This window comes from Hyperolius riggenbachi, chromosome 5 (genome assembly GCF_040937935.1).
Source record: "Hyperolius riggenbachi isolate aHypRig1 chromosome 5, aHypRig1.pri, whole genome shotgun sequence".
In the NCBI taxonomy this organism is placed as follows: domain Eukaryota; kingdom Metazoa; phylum Chordata; class Amphibia; order Anura; family Hyperoliidae; genus Hyperolius; species Hyperolius riggenbachi.
In genome coordinates, this window is record NC_090650.1 from 247,298,314 (window position 1) to 247,317,524 (window position 19,211).

Genomic DNA, 19,211 nt, shown 5'->3' on the forward strand with positions numbered 1-19,211 from the left:
ATTGGAATTTCACATGAAAGACCAATACAAAGTGGTGTACACGTGAGAAGTGGAATGAAAATCATACATGATTACAAACATTTTTTACAAATCAATAACTGCAAAGTGGGTTGTGTGTAATTATTCAGCCCCCTTTGGTCTGAGTGCAGTCAGTTGCCTATAGACATTGCCTGATGAGTGCTAATGGCTAAATAGAATGCACCTGTGTGTAATCTAATGTCAGTACAAATTCAGTTGCTCTGTGACGACCTCAGAGGTTGTCTAAGAGAATATTGGGAGCAACAACTCCATGAAGTCCAAAGAACACACCAGACAGGTCAGCGATAAAGTTATTGAGAAATGTAAAGCAAAGGATTTCCAAAGCAAAGGATTTCCAAAGCCTTGAACATCCCATGGAGCACTGTTCAAACGATCATTCAGAAATGGAAGGAGTATGGCACAACTGTAAACCTACCAAGACAAGGCCGTCCACCACAACTCACAGGCCGAACAAGGAGAGCGCTGATCAGAAATGCAGTCAAGAGGCCCATGGTGACTCTGGACGAGCTGCAGAGATCTACAGCTCAGGTGGGGGAATCTGTCCATAGGACAACTATTAGTCATGCACTGCACAAAATTGGCCTTTATGGAAGAGTGGCAAGAAGAAAGCCCTTGTTAACAGAAAAGCATAAGAAGTCCAGTTTGCAGTTTGCCACAAGCCATGTGGGGGACACAGCAAACATGTAGAAGAAGGTGCTCTGCTCAGATGAGACCAAAACTGAACTTTTTGGCCAAAATGCAAAACGCTATGTGTGGCGGAAAACTAACACTGCACATTACTCTGAACACACCATCCCCACTGTCAAATATGGTGGTGGCAGTATCATGCTCTGGGGGTGCTTCTCTTCAGCAGGGACAGGGAAGCTGGTCAGAGTTGATTGGAAGATGGATGGAGCCAAATACAGGGCAATCTTGGAAGAAAACCTCTTGGAGTCTGCAAAAGACTTGAGACTGGGGCGGAGGTTCACCTTCCAGCAGGACAACGACCCTAAACATAAAGCCAGGGCAACAATGAAATGGTTTAAAACAAAACATATCCATGTGTTTATGTAACGATCGGTGTAACACAGAGAGGGTCTGATTACCGGTGAACTGCAGTATCACCGAGAATACAGAATATATCTGATTATTGGTGATCTGCAGTATCACCGATAATCAGATATATCTACTAACCTCTGGACACCAGAGATAACAAGTGAGTGTTTAGATGCAACAGTATACTTTGAGTACTTATACAGAAGTATGTTCCTTCCGATGGCCTAGACTCTCCCGGGGGAGGAGCTAGGCTGAGTGTAGGAAGGACAGAGCGTGAGTGACACCAGAGAGAGAGGGTGTCACTAACAGATCTGGGAACTGCCTCTAACAGTAAGGCCAGTTCTCGAGGTCGGCAAGCCAGGTCATTAACACATAGACAGATAAGGTACAGATTCAGGAGACAGATACGGAATCCAATAAACAGGCAGGGTTTGGCAACGGAGTGTCAGAATAGCAAGGTACAGAATCAGGAGGCAAATACAGAGTCCAGGAACGAGCAGAGTTTGGCAACAGGATATCAGAAATAGCAAGGTACAGGATCAGAGTTCAGAGGAGTAGTCAGGCAGGCAGAAGGTCATAACAAATAATACAGATCAATATTCCTAGTGCTAAGGTGTGAGTTCCTTGATCATCAACACCTTTGGAAACTATTTTAGAACACAGATACAGACAAGGTCTGAGTGCTACCACGTAGTGATCGCAACGGCAGACACCAGAGAAATGACCAGCATCCAGTAGATATACTACAGCGCTCACCAGCGCCACCCCTAAGTGCTGGACCAATGGAAGGCGGTGAAAATGTCAGCTGACCTGCTTGGTCAGCTGACTCTTCTCTGGCTGTCATATAAGCTTTGCCTCTCAGCGCGCGCGCGTCCTTCTGAACCTGCGTGGACTAGCAGTCCCAGCCACACCAGATATGTCTTGCAATGTATCCGCTGATTCAGGCGCGGGGGCCGCCGCCCCGCCCTCCGAGCAAGCGGCGGTCTCCCCGCGTCCCACCACAATGTCAGCAGCATTGCCATGCGCGCAATCCGCTGCATCCAACGCGGACTCCACCGCTCTGTCCATGCGGCATGCGGCGGTTTCTTCGCGTTGTGCCGCCATGTTACACGCGGAAACAGCCGCCTCACTCTGAGCCCTTGCGGCGGCTTTTCCGCGTTTCCTCACAGTACCCCCCCCTGAGGAGTGGACTCTGGACAGCTCCTACCAGGCTTCTCAGGATGCACCGCGTGGAACTCCCTTCTTAATTTGTCAGCATGCATTCGACATTCAGGTACCCATGATCTCTCCTCAATACCATACCCTTTCCAATGAACCAGGTATTGTACTGAGTTCTGAACTATGCGAGAGTCTAAAATCTTCTCTACTTCGTACTCAGGTTGGTCATCTATCATCACAGGAGGAGGAGGAGTGGGACCCACATGGACTGCTGGCTTAAGCAGGGACACATGAAAGGATCTCACACCACGCATACTGGCAGGAAGATCAATGGCATAAGTAACATCGTTGATCTTTCTAGTTACTGGAAATGGACCCACATACCTGGGCCTCAACTTGGCTGAGGGCTGTTTCAAGGTCAAGTGACGTGTGGACACCCAGACTAAGTCTCCTGGTTGAAACCTCCACTCTAAGGAACGTCTTTTGTCAGCTTCACCTTTTTGACTTTGAAACGCCTTCTCCAAATTATTTTTAACGATCCACCACATGTCTTTAAATGACCTTTGCCAGGCCTCCAGAGCTGGAAACGGAGTGGAGGCGACTGGCAATGGGGAGAATTTAGGCAACTTCCCGGTCACTATCTGAAATGGACAAAATCCCGAGGAAGAACTTTTCAAATTATTGTGCGCAAATTCTGCGAAGGGCAAAAACTTGACCCAATCATTTTGCGCCTCTGCAACGTAACACCTCAAAAACTGTTCCAATGATTGATTGACTCTTTCAGTCTGACCATTGGTCTGTGGATGGTAGCACGACGAAAATGACAGGTCCATGCCCATTTGGTGACAAAATGCCCTCCAAAATATAGAAACAAATTGGACTCCCCTATCTGACACTATGTTTTCCGGAATGCCATGCAATCGGAAAACGTGGATGATGAACAAATCGGCCAATTCCTGGGCCGAGGGGAGTCCTTTCAAGGGCACAAAATGGGCCATTTTACTAAAGCGGTCGACTACCACCCAAATGACCGACATGCCCTCAGACCTGGGGAGCTCACCCACAAAATCCATGGACAAGTGGGTCCATGGCTCACTCGGGGTGGGCAAGGGCTGCAACGTTCCCACAGGTGCCAGCCGGGAGGGCTTACTCTTCGCACACACCGCACACTCTCTAACAAACTCCTTGCAATCTGTTGCCAGAGAAGGCCACCAAGCGCACCTGGCAACAAGGTCCTGTGTTCTGGAGGCCTCAGGGTGTCCCGCATTTTTGTGTGAGTGGAATATCTGTAAAATCTGAAGACGGAATGGCAGTGGAATAAACATAACCCCTTTGGGTTTCCCCTCCGGGACGTCCTGCTGAAAGGGACCTAAAGTCTCTGTCCAATCTTCCCAAGTCTCAGTTGTTGCTAGTACCAGTTTCTGTGGGACAATGGTCTCTGGGGCGGAGGGCTGTGCTGTCTCCGGCTCAAAGCATCTAGACAGGGCATCTGCCTTAATGTTTTTGCTACCTGGAGTGTACATAATTATAAATCTGAATCTCGAGAAGAACAATGACCATCGAGCCTGACGGGGGCTTAATCTCTTAGCTCCCTCGATGTATTCTAAATTTTTGTGATCAGTGTAAACTGTAATCGTATGTTCTGCTCCTTCCAACCAATGACGCCATTCTTCAAAGGCCAATTTGATGGCCAGGAGCTCCCTGTTGCCTATATCGTAGTTTCTCTCTGCCGGAGAGAACCTACGAGAAAAATAGGCAGATGGGTGCAATCTGCCCTGCAACCCTGACCGCTGGGACAGCACAGCCCCTACCCCGACCTCCGAGGCGTCCACCTCAACAATAAAGGGATAGGAGGTGTCAACGTGTCTTAGGATGGGTGCAGAGCAAAACAAATCTTTCAAAGTGGAGAATGCATGCAGAGCCTCTGGAGATCAGTGGGTAGTATCTGCCCCTTTCTTAGTGAGACTGGTGAGGGGTGCAATGACAGTGGAGTACCCCTTTATGAACCTTCTATAGTAATTGGCAAAGCCTAAAAATCTCTGAAGAGATTTTAACCCCACTGGTTGAGGCCATTCCAACACAGCAGAGACCTTTGCAGGATCCATAGAAAGGCCCGAGGTGGAAATTATGTACCCTAAAAAGGTGACAGATGTTACCTCGAAGATGCATTTCTCCAATTTAGCGTAAAGCATGTTTTGCTTACTACAAGAAGATTTATGCGTGCTCAACACCAAGCTTAACCCTTACAAGTCTGGCTGTGCAAATCTGGCTAAATTGGCTTATCATGAGGCATTGCTCATGCAAAAATGCATTTGCTTTCGCATGCCAAACTTTGCAGGGTCAAAAACTAATACCGCGAAGCGGTTGCCCTGCGGGAATTAGTTCATGCTACATAGCACTATCCAGGAGCGCCCATACAACCGGGGGGACTGCGGGGCCCCAGGCTCTCTCACTGCCTAGGGACCACAGTGTTACCCCGGAGGGGGAGGCTGGGTGGCGTGGACGACCCCCCCCAAGCGTGGCCAGCACCGGGGGGGGGCCATCCGCACCCACCTCCCAAAAATTAAAAACAGGCACTTACCTTAACGTCCATTGCGTTCTGCTACTGCGCATAAACTTGGGGGCACTGCATGGGAAAGGAATGAAGTATGGGTCACCCCAAGCTGAGGGCTCAGGGCTGGCTCGCACACATCACTCCAGAAGGGGGGGGGGAACAGGCACAGACAGTCCACTCCAGGGCTCACACCACCTAGAGCAAGCCATCCACCACCTGCCTCCAAAGGATAGAGATTGCAAAATGCTTGCTACAAGAAGATTTATGCGTGCTCAACACCAAGCTTAACCCTTATAAGTCTGGCTGTGCAAATCTGGCTAAATTGGCTTATTATGAGGCATTGCTCATGCCGGGGTGGGCAAGGGCTGCAACGTTCCCACAGGTGCCAGCCGGGAGGGCTTACTCTTCGCACACACCGCACACTCTCTAACAAACTCCTTGCAATCTGTTGCCAGAGAAGGCCACCAAGCGCACCTGGCAACAAGGTCCTGTGTTCTGGAGGCCTCAGGGTGTCCCGCATTTTTGTGTGAGTGGAATATCTGTAAAATCTGAAGACGGAATGGCAGTGGAATAAACATAACCCCTTTGGGTTTCCCCTCCGGGACGTCCTGCTGAAAGGGACCTAAAGTCTCTGTCCAATCTTCCCAAGTCTCAGTTGTTGCTAGTACCAGTTTCTGTGGGACAATGGTCTCTGGGGCGGAGGGCTGTGCTGTCTCCGGCTCAAAGCATCTAGACAGGGCATCTGCCTTAATGTTTTTGCTACCTGGAGTGTACATAATTATAAATCTGAATCTCGAGAAGAACAATGACCATCGAGCCTGACGGGGGCTTAATCTCTTAGCTCCCTCGATGTATTCTAAATTTTTGTGATCAGTGTAAACTGTAATCGTATGTTCTGCTCCTTCCAACCAATGACGCCATTCTTCAAAGGCCAATTTGATGGCCAGGAGCTCCCTGTTGCCTATATCGTAGTTTCTCTCTGCCGGAGAGAACCTACGAGAAAAATAGGCAGATGGGTGCAATCTGCCCTGCAACCCTGACCGCTGGGACAGCACAGCCCCTACCCCGACCTCCGAGGCGTCCACCTCAACAATAAAGGGATAGGAGGTGTCAACGTGTCTTAGGATGGGTGCAGAGCAAAACAAATCTTTCAAAGTGGAGAATGCATGCAGAGCCTCTGGAGATCAGTGGGTAGTATCTGCCCCTTTCTTAGTGAGACTGGTGAGGGGTGCAATGACAGTGGAGTACCCCTTTATGAACCTTCTATAGTAATTGGCAAAGCCTAAAAATCTCTGAAGAGATTTTAACCCCACTGGTTGAGGCCATTCCAACACAGCAGAGACCTTTGCAGGATCCATAGAAAGGCCCGAGGTGGAAATTATGTACCCTAAAAAGGTGACAGATGTTACCTCGAAGATGCATTTCTCCAATTTAGCGTAAAGCATGTTTTGCTTACTACAAGAAGATTTATGCGTGCTCAACACCAAGCTTAACCCTTACAAGTCTGGCTGTGCAAATCTGGCTAAATTGGCTTATCATGAGGCATTGCTCATGCAAAAATGCATTTGCTTTCGCATGCCAAACTTTGCAGGGTCAAAAACTAATACCGCGAAGCGGTTGCCCTGCGGGAATTAGTTCATGCTACATAGCACTATCCAGGAGCGCCCATACAACCGGGGGGACTGCGGGGCCCCAGGCTCTCTCACTGCCTAGGGACCACAGTGTTACCCCGGAGGGGGAGGCTGGGTGGCGTGGACGACCCCCCCCAAGCGTGGCCAGCACCGGGGGGGGGGCCATCCGCACCCACCTCCCAAAAATTAAAAACAGGCACTTACCTTAACGTCCATTGCGTTCTGCTACTGTGCATAAACTTGGGGGCACTGCATGGGAAAGGAATGAAGTATGGGTCACCCCAAGCTGAGGGCTCAGGGCTGGCTCGCACACATCACTCCAGAAGGGGGGGGGAACAGGCACAGACAGTCCACTCCAGGGCTCACACCACCTAGAGCAAGCCATCCACCACCTGCCTCCAAAGGATAGAGATTGCAAAATGCTTGCTACAAGAAGATTTATGCGTGCTCAACACCAAGCTTAACCCTTATAAGTCTGGCTGTGCAAATCTGGCTAAATTGGCTTATTATGAGGCATTGCTCATGCAAAAATGCATTTGCTTTCGCATGCCAAACTTTGCAGGGTCAAAAACTAATACCGCAAAGCGGTTGCCCTGCGGGAATTAGTTCATGCTACATAGCACTATCCAGGAGCGCTACGGGGAGGCTTCCCAATGCCCCCACCCTTGCTCTGGTGGTGAGAGCCCTGGAGGGAGCTGTTTGCACCTGTCCTCCACCCCCTCTGGAGTGTTGCGTGTGAGCCAGCCCCAAGCTCTAAAGCTTGGGGTGACCCATGCTTCACTCCTTTCTCATGTGGTGCCCCCAAGTTAATGCGCATGTAGCAGAACGCAATGGACGTTAAGGTAAGTGCCTGTTTTTAATCACGGGAGGCTGGAGCAGATGGCTCCCCCTGGCGCCGGCCACGCTTGGGGGGGTCGCCTGCGCCACCCAGCCTCCCCCTCTGGAGCACTGTTGTGGTTCCCAGGCGGTGAGAGTGCCTGGGACCCCGCGGTCCCCTGGTTGTATGGGGGCAATGGGAAGCCTCCCAGTGGCGCTCCTGGATAGTGCTCATGTGGCATGAACGAATTCCCGCAGGGCGACCGCTTTGCGGTATTTGTTTTTTGACCCTGCATAGTTTGGCGTGCGAAAGCAAATGCATATTTGCATGAGCATTGCCTCATGAATAGCTAATTGAGCCAGATTTGCAGAGCCGGACTTGCAAGGGTTAAGACTTGGTGTTGGAGCACGCATAAATTTTCTTCAGGTAAGCATTTATTGTGGATGTATTCTTTGGAGGCAGGTGGAAGATGGCTTGCTCTGGTGGTGTGAGCCCTGGAGGGAGCTGTTTGCACCTGTCCTCCCCCCCCCTCTGGAGTGTTGCGTGTGAGCCAGCCCCAAGCTCTAAAGCTTGGGGTGACCCATGCTTCACTCCTTTCTCATGTGGTGCCCCCAAGTTAATGCGCATGTAGCAGAATGCAATGGACGTTAAGGTAAGTGCCTGTTTTTAATCACGGGAGGCTGGAGCGGATGGCTCCCCCTGGCGCCGGCCACGCTTGGGGGGGTCGCCTGCGCCACCCAGCCTCCCCCTCTGGGGTGCTGTTGTGGTTCCCAGGCGGTGAGAGTGCCTGGGACCCCGCGGTCCCCCGGTTGTATGGGGGCAGTGGGAAGCCTCCCCGTGGCGCTCCTAGATAGTGCTCATGTGGCATGAACGAATTCCCGCAGGGCGACCGCTTTGCGGTATTTGTTTTTTGACCCTGCATAGTTTGGCGTGCGAAAGCAAATGCATATTTGCATGAGCACTGCCTCATGAATAGCTAATTGAGCCAGATTTGCAGAGCCGGACTTGCAAGGGTTAAGACTTGGTGTTGGAGCACACATACATTTTCTTCAGGTAAGCATTTAAAGCATGTTTTGCCTTAGTTTGTCCAATACAAACTTGACGTGTGTCCTGTGCTCAGAGAGGTTGTTTGAAAAGATAAGTATATCATCTAGGTATACTAACACAAATTTGCTCAATACCTCCCTGAATACCTCATTAATCAGTTCCTGGAAGACGGCCGGGGCGTTACACAGCCCGAAGGGCATCACTAGGTACTCGTAATGCCCGTCGGGCGTGTTAAAGGCCGTCTTCCATTCATCGCCCTTTCTAATCCGCACCAGGTTGTATGCACCCCGTAAATCCAACTTTGAAAAGATCTTAGCATCGGTAACCTGTGTAAACAAGTCATCTATCAGGGGTAAAGGGTAGCGATTCTTCACTGTGATTTTATTCAGGCCCTGGTAATCAATACATGGCCGCAGGCCTCCGTCTTTTTTCTTATCAAAAAAGAACCCTTCGCCAGTGGGCGACCGGGAAGGGCGAATGAACCCCTTGGCTAAATTTTCACGAATGTACTCCTGCATGGCCACTTTCTCTGGCCCAGACAAATTGTAAAGATGACCCCTAGGGGGCATACAATCAGATCGGAGATCGATGGGGCAATCAAACGGGCGATGTGGAGGTAATTTATCAGCAGCCTTGGGACAGAACACATCGGAATACTCGGAATATTGTACTGGTACACCCTCCAAATGAATCCTGGTCTGGCCCAGTGTCACCCTCCCTAAACACTGCTGAAAACAGTGAGTTGACCAGCTAGTTAGCTGACCAGTAGCCCAATTGATCTGTGGAGAGTGAAGGTGCAACCACGGCATGCCAAGGATGACTGTGGAGGTGGTCATGCGCAACACAAAAAACTGCAGTTTCTCTTTATGTAGCACCCCTATAGTGACTTCCACCTCTGGTGTCTAAGACAGCGGATGATTACTTTGCAGGGGGGAATCATCTACTGCTGTAACCTGAATGGGTGGTTCTACCGGGGTGAGCGGAATACCCAATTTCTTTGCAAATTCGAAATCCATAAAATTAGCTGCAGAGCCTGAATCAACAAAAGCCTTTAGAAACCTCAGTTTTATCTTCCCACGTGACAGTACAAGGAAGAAGTAACCGTTTATCTTCTAGGGGTAAAAGTCGCGCGCCTAGGGTGTTACCCCCTACAACTCCTAGGCGGTAGCGTTTCGCGGCTTGTTAGGACAATTACGTACTCTATGACCCCCCTCTGCGCAGTAAAGACACAGCCGCTCAGACATCCTACATCTTCGCTCCACTTGGGATAGTTTCGACTGACCAATTTGCATTGGTTCGGGTGGAGGCGAGACAGGAGGAGGTGGAGTTACTGGAGGCGCAGCGTAGGACACCATTCTTACATGACTACTACCCCGGGTCTGTTTCTGATAGCGCAGCCTGCGGTCGACTCGAATGGCCGATGAAATGGCCTCATCGACTGTTTTAGGTTCAGGCAGACTTAACATGAGATCTGAGACCTCATCTGACAACCCTGATAAGAAACAATCTAAGAGGGCATAGGTGTCCCACCTGGCTGAAACTGACCACGTCCTAAATTCGGCTGCGTAATCTTCGACCGGACCCTTGCCTTGACGCAAAAGCTTGAGCTTCCGCTCAGAGGTCGCAGCAAGGTCTGGGTCGTCGTAAATTACTGCCATAGCTTTAAAAAATTCATCCACTGAGGAGAGGGCTAAATCTCCGGTTGGCAAACTGTACGCCTACGTCTGAAAATCGCCTGATAACAAAGTCTTAATAAATGTGACCCTTTGGGCCATAGTTCCAGAAGATCGGGGTCTCAACTCAAAGTAAGATAACACTCTACTTCTAAAATTTCGGAAGTCAGATCTGTGACCAGAAAATTTCTCAGGTACAGGCAAACGTATGTCAGAGCTAGGAGGGGATCGCACCTCATCCACTGCTGTCTGGAGGGTTTGTAAAGAACCAGACAAGGCTTCAATCATAGTCTTGTGACTACCCAGCACTTGGTTGATGTTTTCCACCGAAGTGGCAAGTGCGCCCAGACGGTCAGTGTGTGCGTCCATTTGCATTTTGGGTCTGCCGTTCTGTAACGATCGGTGTAACACAGAGAGGGTCTGATTACCAGTGAACTGCAGTATCACCGAGAATACAGAATATACCCGATTATTGGTGATCTGCAGTATCACCGATAATCAGATATATCTACTAACCTCTGGACACCAGAGATAACAAGTGAGTGTTTAGATGCAACAGTATACTTTGAGTACTTATACAAAAGTATGTTCCTTCCGATGGCCTAGACTCTCCCGGGGGAGGAGCTAGGCTGAGTGTAGGAAGGACAGAGCGTGAGTGACACCAGAGAGAGAGGGTGTCACTAACAGATCTGGGAACTGCCTCTAACAGTAAGGCCAGTTCTCGAGGTCGGCAAGCCAGGTCGTTAACACACAGACAGATAAGGTACAGATTCAGGAGACAGATACGGAATCCAATAAACAGGCAGGGTTTGGCAACGGAGTGTCAGAATAGCAAGGTACAGAATCAGGAGGCAAATACAGAGTCCAGGAACGAGCAGAGTTTGGCAACAGGATATCAGAAATAGCAAGGTACAGGATCAGAGTTCAGAGGAGTAGTCAGGCAGGCAGAAGGTCATAACAAATAATACAGATCAACATTCCTAGTGCTAAGGTGTGAGTTCCTTGATCATCAACACCTTTGGAAACTATGCTAGAACACAGATACAGACAAGGTCTAAGTGCTACCACGTAGTGATCGCAACGGCAGACACCAGAGAAATGACCAGCATCCAGTATATATACTACAGCGCTCACCAGCGCCACCCCTAAGTGCTGGACCAATGGAAGGCGGTGAAAATGTCAGCTGACCCGCTTGGTCAGCTGACTCTTCTCTGGCTGTCATATAAGCTTTGCCTCTCAGCGCGCGCGTCTTTTTGAACCTGTGTGGACTAGCAGTCCCAGCCACACCAGATATGTCTTGCAATGTATCCGCTGATTCAGGTGCGGGGGCTGTCGCCCCGCTCTCCAAGCAAGCCGCGGTCTTCCCGTGTCCCACCACAATGTCAGCAGCATTGCCATGCGCGCAATCCGCTGCATCCTACGCGGACTCCACCTCTCTGCCCATGCGGCATGCGGTGGTTTCTTCGTGTTGTGCCGCCATGTTAGACGCGGAAACAGCCACCTCACTCTGAGCCCTTGCGGCGGCTTTTCCGCGTTTCCTCACAGTTTAGAATGGCCCAGTCAGTCCAGATCTAAATCTAATCGAAAATCTGTGACAAGATCTGAAAACTGCTGTTCACGAACGCTGTCCATCTAATCTGACTGAGCTGGAGCTATTTTGTAAAGAAGAATGAACAAGGATTTCAGTCTCTAGATGTGCAAAGCTGGTAGAGACATACCCTAAAAGACTGGCAGCTGTAATTGCAGCAAAAGGTGGTTCTACAAAGTATTGACTCAGGGGGGCTGAATAATTACGCACACCCCAATTTACAGTTATTTATTTGTAAAAAATGTTTGGAATCATGTATGATTTTCGTTCCACTTCTCACGTGTACACCACTTTGTATTGGTCTTTCACGTGGAATTCCAATAAAATTGATTCATGTTTGTGGCAGTACTGTGACAAAATGTGGAAAACTTCAAGGGGGCCAAATACTTTTGCAAGCCACTGTACATATATAGTGGGATGTGAAAGTTTGGGCATCCTTGTTAATCGTCAGGATTTTCCTGTATAAATCGTTGGTTGTTACGATAAACAAATGTCAGTTAAATATATCATATTGGAGACACACAGTGATATTTGAGAAGTGAAATGAAGTTTAATGGATTTACAGAAAGTGTACAATAATTGTTTAACCACTTCCCGACCGCCGTATTGACAATTGGCGGCCGGGAAGTGGACCCCGCAAGGACCGCCGTATTGACAAATGGCGGCGGTCCTTGTAGGGGCATGGGCGGACCGATCGCGTCATCCGTGGCACGATCCTCCGCCGGCGCCTGTCTCCGCTCACCCGCCGCAACATCCCGCCGGCCGTACGGAAGCGCCGGCGGGATGTTAACCCGACGATCGCTGCATACAAAGTGTATAATACACTTTGTAATGTATACAAAGTGTATTATACAGGCTGCCTCCTGCCCTGGTGGTCCCAGTGTCCGAGGGACCACCAGGGCAGGCTGCAGCCACCCTATGTCGCCTCCAAGCACACTGATTTCTCCCCCCCTGCCCCAGATCGCCCACAGCACCCCTCAGACCCCCCCTGCCCACCCCCCAGACCCCTGTTTGCACCCAATCACCCCCCAATCACCCATCAATCACTCCCTGTCACTATCTGTCAACGCTATTTTTTTTCCCCCTCCCTGCCCCCTGCCCCCTCCTGATCACCCCCCCACCCCTCATATTCTTCCCAGACCCCTCCCCCAGACCCCGCCCCTCCCCTGTGTACAGTATGCATCTATCCCCCCTGATCACCTGTCAATCACCTGTCAATCACCTGTCAATCACCCATCAATCACCCCCTGTCACTGCCACCCATCAATCAGCCCCTAACCTGCCCCTTGCGGGCAATCTGATCACCCACCCACACCAATAGATCGCCCGCAGATCTGACATCAGATCACCACCCAAGCGCAGTGTTTACATCTATTCTCTCCTCTAAATACCCACTAATTACCCATCAATCACCCATCAATCACCCCCTATCACCACCTGTCACTGTTACCCATCAGATCAGACCCTAATCTGCCCCTTGCGGGCACCCAATCACCCGCCTACATGCTCAGATTGCCCTCAGACCCCCCCTTATCAATTCGCCAGGGCATTATTTACATCTGTCCTTCCCTGTAATAACCCACTGATCACCTGTCAATCACCTGTCAATCACCCATCAATCACCCCCTGTCACTGCCACCCATCAATCACCCCCTGTCACTGCCACCCATCAATCAGCCCCTAACCTGCCCCTTGCTGGGCAATCTGATCACCCACCCACACCAATAGATCGCCCGCAGATCCAACATCAGATCACCATCCAAGCGCAGTGTTTACATCTATTCTCTCCTCTAAACACCCACTAATTACCCATCAATCACCCACCAATCACCCCCTATCACCACCTGTCACTGTTACCCATCAGATCAGACCCTAATATGCCCCTTGCGGGCACCCAATCACCCGCCTACACGCTCAGATTGCCCTCAGACCCCCCCCCCCCTTATCAATTCGCCAGGGCATTATTTACATCTGTCCTTCCCTGTAATAACCCACTGATCACCTGTCAATCACCTGTCAATCACCCATCAATCACCCCCTGCCACTGCCACCCATCAATCACCCCCTGTCACTGCCACCCATCAATCAGCCCCTAACCTGCCCCTTGCAGGCAATCTGATCACCCACCCACACCAATAGATCGCCCGCAGATCCGACATCAGATCACCACCCAAGCGCAGTGTTTACATCTATTGTCTCCTCTAAACACCCACTAATTACCCATCAATCACCCCCTATCACCACCTGTCACTGTTACCCATCAGATCAGACCCTAATCTGCCCCTTGCGGGCACCCAATCACCCGCCTACACGCTCAGATTGCCCTCAGACCCCCCCTTATCAATTATCAAAATCTGTCCTTCCCTGTAATAACCCAATGATCACCCATCAATCACCCCCTGTCACTGCCACCCATCAATCACCCCCTGTCACTGCCACCCATCAATCAGCCCCTAACCTGCCCCTTGCGGGCAATCTGATCACCCACCCACACCAATAGATCGCCCGCAGATCCGACATCAGATCACCTCCCAAGTGCAGTGTGTACATCTGTTCTCTCCTCCAAACACCCACTAATTACCCATCAATCACCCCCTGTCACTGCTACCCATCAGATTAGACCCCTATCTGCCCCTAGGGCACTCAATCACCCGCCCATACCCTCAGAACGCCCTCAGACCCCAGCCCTGATCACCTCGCCAGTGCATTGCTTGCATCTATTCCCCCCTCTAATCACACCTTGAGACACCCATCAATCACCTCCTGTCACCCCCTAGCACACCTACCCATTAGATCAGGCCCTAATTTGCCCCGTGTGGGCTCCTGATCACTCGGCCAAACCCTCAGATCCCCCTCAGACCCCCTTCCGATCACCTCCCCAGTGCATTGATTGCATCTATTTTCCCCTCTAACCACCCCCTGAGACACCCATCAATCACCTCCTGTCACCCCCTAGCACTCCTATCCATCAGATCAGGCCCAATACAACCTGTCATCTAAAAGGCCTCCCTGCTTATGACAGGTTCCACAAAATTCGCCCCCTTATAGACCACCTGTCATCAAAATTTGCAGATGCTTATACCCCTGAACAGTCATTTTGAGACATTTGGTTTCCAGACTACTCACGGTTTTGGGCCCGTAAAATGCCAGGGCGGTATAGGAACCCCACAAGTGACCCCATTTTAGAAAAAAGACACCCCAATGTATTATGTTATGTGTATGATGAGTTCATAGAAGATTTTATTTTTTGTCAAAAGTTAGCGGAAATTGATTTTTTTTTTCACAAAGTGTCATTTTTCACTAACTTGTGACAAAAAATAAAATCTATGAACTCGCCATACACCTAACGGAATACCTTGGGGTGTCTTCTTTCTAAAATGGGGTCACTTGTGGGGTTCCTATACTGCCCTGGCATTTTAGGGGCCCTAAACCGTGAAGAGTAGTCTAGAAAACAAATGCCTCAAAATAACCTGTGATTAGGACGTTGGGCCCCTTAGCGCACCTAGGCTGCAAAAAAGTGTCACACATGTGGTATCGCCGTACTCAGGAGAAGTAGTATAATGTGTTTTGGGGTGTATTTTTACACATACCCATGCTGGGTGGGAGAAATCTCTCTGTAAATGGACAATTGTGTGTAAAAAAAAATCAAACAATTGTCATTTACAGAGATATTTCTCCCACCCAGCATGGGTATGTGTAAAAATACACCCCAAAACACATTATACTACTTCTCCTGAGTACGGCGGTACCACATATGTGGCACTTTTTTACACCCTAAGTACGCAAAGGGGCCCAAAGTCCAATGAGTACCTTTAGGATTTCACAGGTCATTTTGAGAAATTTCGTTTCAAGACTACTCCTCACGGTTTAGGGCCCCTAAAATGCCAGGACAGTATAGGAACCCCACAAATGACCCCATTTTAGAAAGAAGACACCCCAAGGTATTCTGTTAGTAGTACGGTGAGTTCATAGAAGATTTTATTTTTTGTCACAAGTTAGCAGAAAATTACACTTTGTGAAAAAAAACTATAAAAATCAATTTCCGCTAACTTGTGACGAAAAATAAAATCTTCTATGAACTCACCGTACTACTAACAGAATACCTTGGGGTGTCTTCTTTCTAAAATGGGGTCATTAGTGGGGTTCCTATACTGCCCTGGCATTTTAGGGGCCCTAAACCGTGAGGAGTAGTCTTGAAACAAAAATGACCTGTGAAATCCTAAAGGTACTCATTGGACTTTGGGCCCTTTAGCGCAGTTAGGCTGCAAAAAAGTGGCAATCATGTGGTATCGCCGTACTCGGGAGAAGTAGTATAATGTGTTTTGGGGTGTATTTTTACACATACCCATGCTGGGTGGGAGAAATACCTCTGTAAATGACAATCTTTTGATTTTTTTACACACAATTGTCCATTTACAGAGTTATTTCTCCCACCCAGCATGGGTATGTGTAAAAATACACCCCAAAAAACATTGTACTACTTCTCCTGAGTACGGTGATACCACATATGTGGCACTTTTTTGCACCCTAACTGCGCTAAGGGGCCCAAAGTCCAATGAGTACCTTTAGGATTTCAGAGGTCATTTTGAGAAATTTTGTTTCAAGACTACTCCTCACGGTTTAGGGCCCCTAAAATGCCAGGACAGTATAGGAACCCCACAAATGACCCCATTTTAGAAAGAAGACACCCCAAGGTATTCTGTTAGTAGTACGGTGAGTTCATAGAAGTTTTTATTTTTTGTCACAAGTTAGCGGAAATTGATTTTTATTGTTTTTTTTCACAAAGTGTCATTTTCCGCTAACTTGTGACAAAAAATAAAATCTTCTATGAACTCACCGTACTACTAACGGAATACCTTGGGGTGTCTTCTTTCTAAAATGGGGTCATTTGTGGGGTTCCTATACTGTCCTGGCATTTTAGGGGCCCTAAACCGTGAGGAGTAGTCTTGAAACGAAATTTCTCAAAATGACCTGTGAAATCCTAAAGGTACTCATTGGACTTTGGGCCCCTTAGCGCAGTTAGGGTGCAAAAAAGTGCCACACATGTGGTATCGTCGTACTCAGGAGAAGTAGTATAATGTGTTTTGGGGTGTATTTTTACACATACCCATGCTGAGTGGGAGAAAGATCTCTGTAAATGGACAATTGTGTGTAAAAAAAATTAAAAAATTGTCATTTACAGAGATATTTCTCCCACCCAGCAATGGTATGTGTAAAAATACACCCCAAAACACATTATACTACTTCTCCTGAGTACGGCAATACCACATGTGTGGCACTTTTTTGCAGCCTAACTGCGCTAAGGGGCCCAAAGTCCAATGAGCACCTTTAGGCTTTACAGGGGTGCTTACAAATTAGCACCCCCCAAAATGCGAGGACAGTAAACACACTCCACAAATGACCCCATTTTGGAAAGTAGACACTTCAGGTATTCAGGTAAGGTATTCAGGGAGGGGCATTGTGAGTCCGTGGCAGATTTCATTTTTTTTTGTCACAAGTTAGAAGAAATGGAAACTTTTTTTTTCTTTTTGTCACAAAGTGTCATTTTCCGCTTACTTGTGACAAAAATTTATATCTTCTATGAACTCACTATGCCTCTCAGTGAATACTTTGGGATGTCTTCTTTCCAAAATGGGGTCATTTGGGGGGTATTTATACTATCCTGGAATTCTAGCCCCTCATGAAACATGTCAGGTGGTCAGAAAAGTCATAGATGCTTGAAAATGGGAAAATTCACTTTTTGCACCATAGTTTGTAAACGCCATAACTTTTACCCAAACCAAAAAATATACACTGAATGGGTTTTTTTTAATCAAAAACATGTTTGTCCACATTTTTCGCGCTGCATGTATACAGAAATTTTACTTTATTTGAAAAATGTCAGCACAGAAAGTTAAAAAAATCATTTTTTGGCCAAAATTCATGTCTTTTTTGATGAATATAATAAAAAGTAAAAATCGCAGGAGCAATCAAATAGCACCAAAAGAAAGCTTTATTAGTGCCAAGAAAAGGAGCCAAAATTCATTTAGGTGCTAGGTTGTATGAGCGAGCAATAAACCGTGAAAGCTGCAGTGGTCTGAATGGAAAAAAAGTGGCCGGTCCTTAAGGGGGGTAAAGCCCACGGTCCTCAAGTGGTTAAACAAAATTAGGCAGGTGCATAAATTTGGGCACTGTTGTCATTTTATTGATTCCAAAACCTTTATGAGAAAGAGTATTTAAGGGGTCAATTGTAAGTTTCCCTCCTCTTTTAGCAACAGGGGGGTCTCAAAACAACTCTCAAATGACCTGAAGATAAAGATTGTTCACCATCATGGTTTAGGGGAAGGATACAGAAAGCTGTCTCAGAGATTTCAGCTGTCTGTGTCCACAGTTAGGAACATATTGAGGAAATTGGAGACCACAGGCTCAGTTCAAGTTAAGGCTCAAAGTGGCAGACCAAGAAAAATCTCGGATAAACAGAAGCGACGAATGGTGAGAACAGTCAGAGTCAACCCACAGACCAGCATTAAAGATCAACAACATAATTTTGCTGCAGATGGAGTCACTGTGCATCGTTCAACCATGCAGCACACTGTACACAAGGAGATGCTGTATGCAAGATTGATGCAGAGGAAGCCTTTTCTCCACCCGCAGCACAAACAGAGCCGCTTGAGGTGTGCTAAAGCACATACACAGCATTCCAAGAAAAACACTGCTACCTACAGTAAAATATGGTGGTGTTGTGTGGCTGTGTGGCCAGTGCAGGGACTGGGAATCTTGTCAAAGTTGAGGGACACATGGATTGCACTCAGTATCAGCAGATTCTGGAGACCCATGTCCAGGAATCAGTGACAAAGCTGAAGCTGTGCCAGGGCTGGATCTTTCAACTAGACAACGACCCTAAACACTGCTCAAAATCCACTAAGGCATTCATGCAGAGGAACAAGTACAACATTCTGGAATGGCCATCTCGGTCCCCAGACCTGAATATAATTAAAAATCTGTGGTGTTAGTTAAAGAGAGCTGTCCATGCTTGGAAGCCATCAAACCGGAATGAACTAGAGATGTTTTGTAAAGAGGAATGGCAAAAAATACCTTCAACCAGAATCCAGGCTATCACTGGAACCTACAGGAAGTGTTTAGAGGCTGTAATTTCTGCAAAAGGAGGATCTACTAAATACTGATTTCATTTCTTTTTTTGTGGTGCCCAAATTTATGCACCTGCCTAATTTTGTTTAACCACTTGAGGACCACAGTCTTTTCGCCCCTTAACCCATTCGCGTTCCGTCATTTTCACTTGAGAAATGTTCACCTCCCATTCATTAGCCTATAACTTTATCACTGCTTATCACTATATCTTGTTTTTTCCACCACCAATTAGGCTTTCTTTGGGGGGTACATTTTGCTAAGAGCCACTTTACTGGAAATGCATTTTAACAGGAAGAATAAGAAAAAACGGAAAAAATCATTATTTCTCAGTTTTCAGCCATTATAGTTTTAAAATAATACATGCCTCCATACTTAAAACTCACGTATTGTATTTGCCCATATGTCCCGGTTATTACACAGTTAAAATTATGTCCCTATCACAATGTATCAAACACACAAAGAGGGAAATACTCACTATATGCAACTGAAGCCCTCTCCAACGATTGGCTGACCTGCTCAGCTTTTGCTTGATTAATCACTG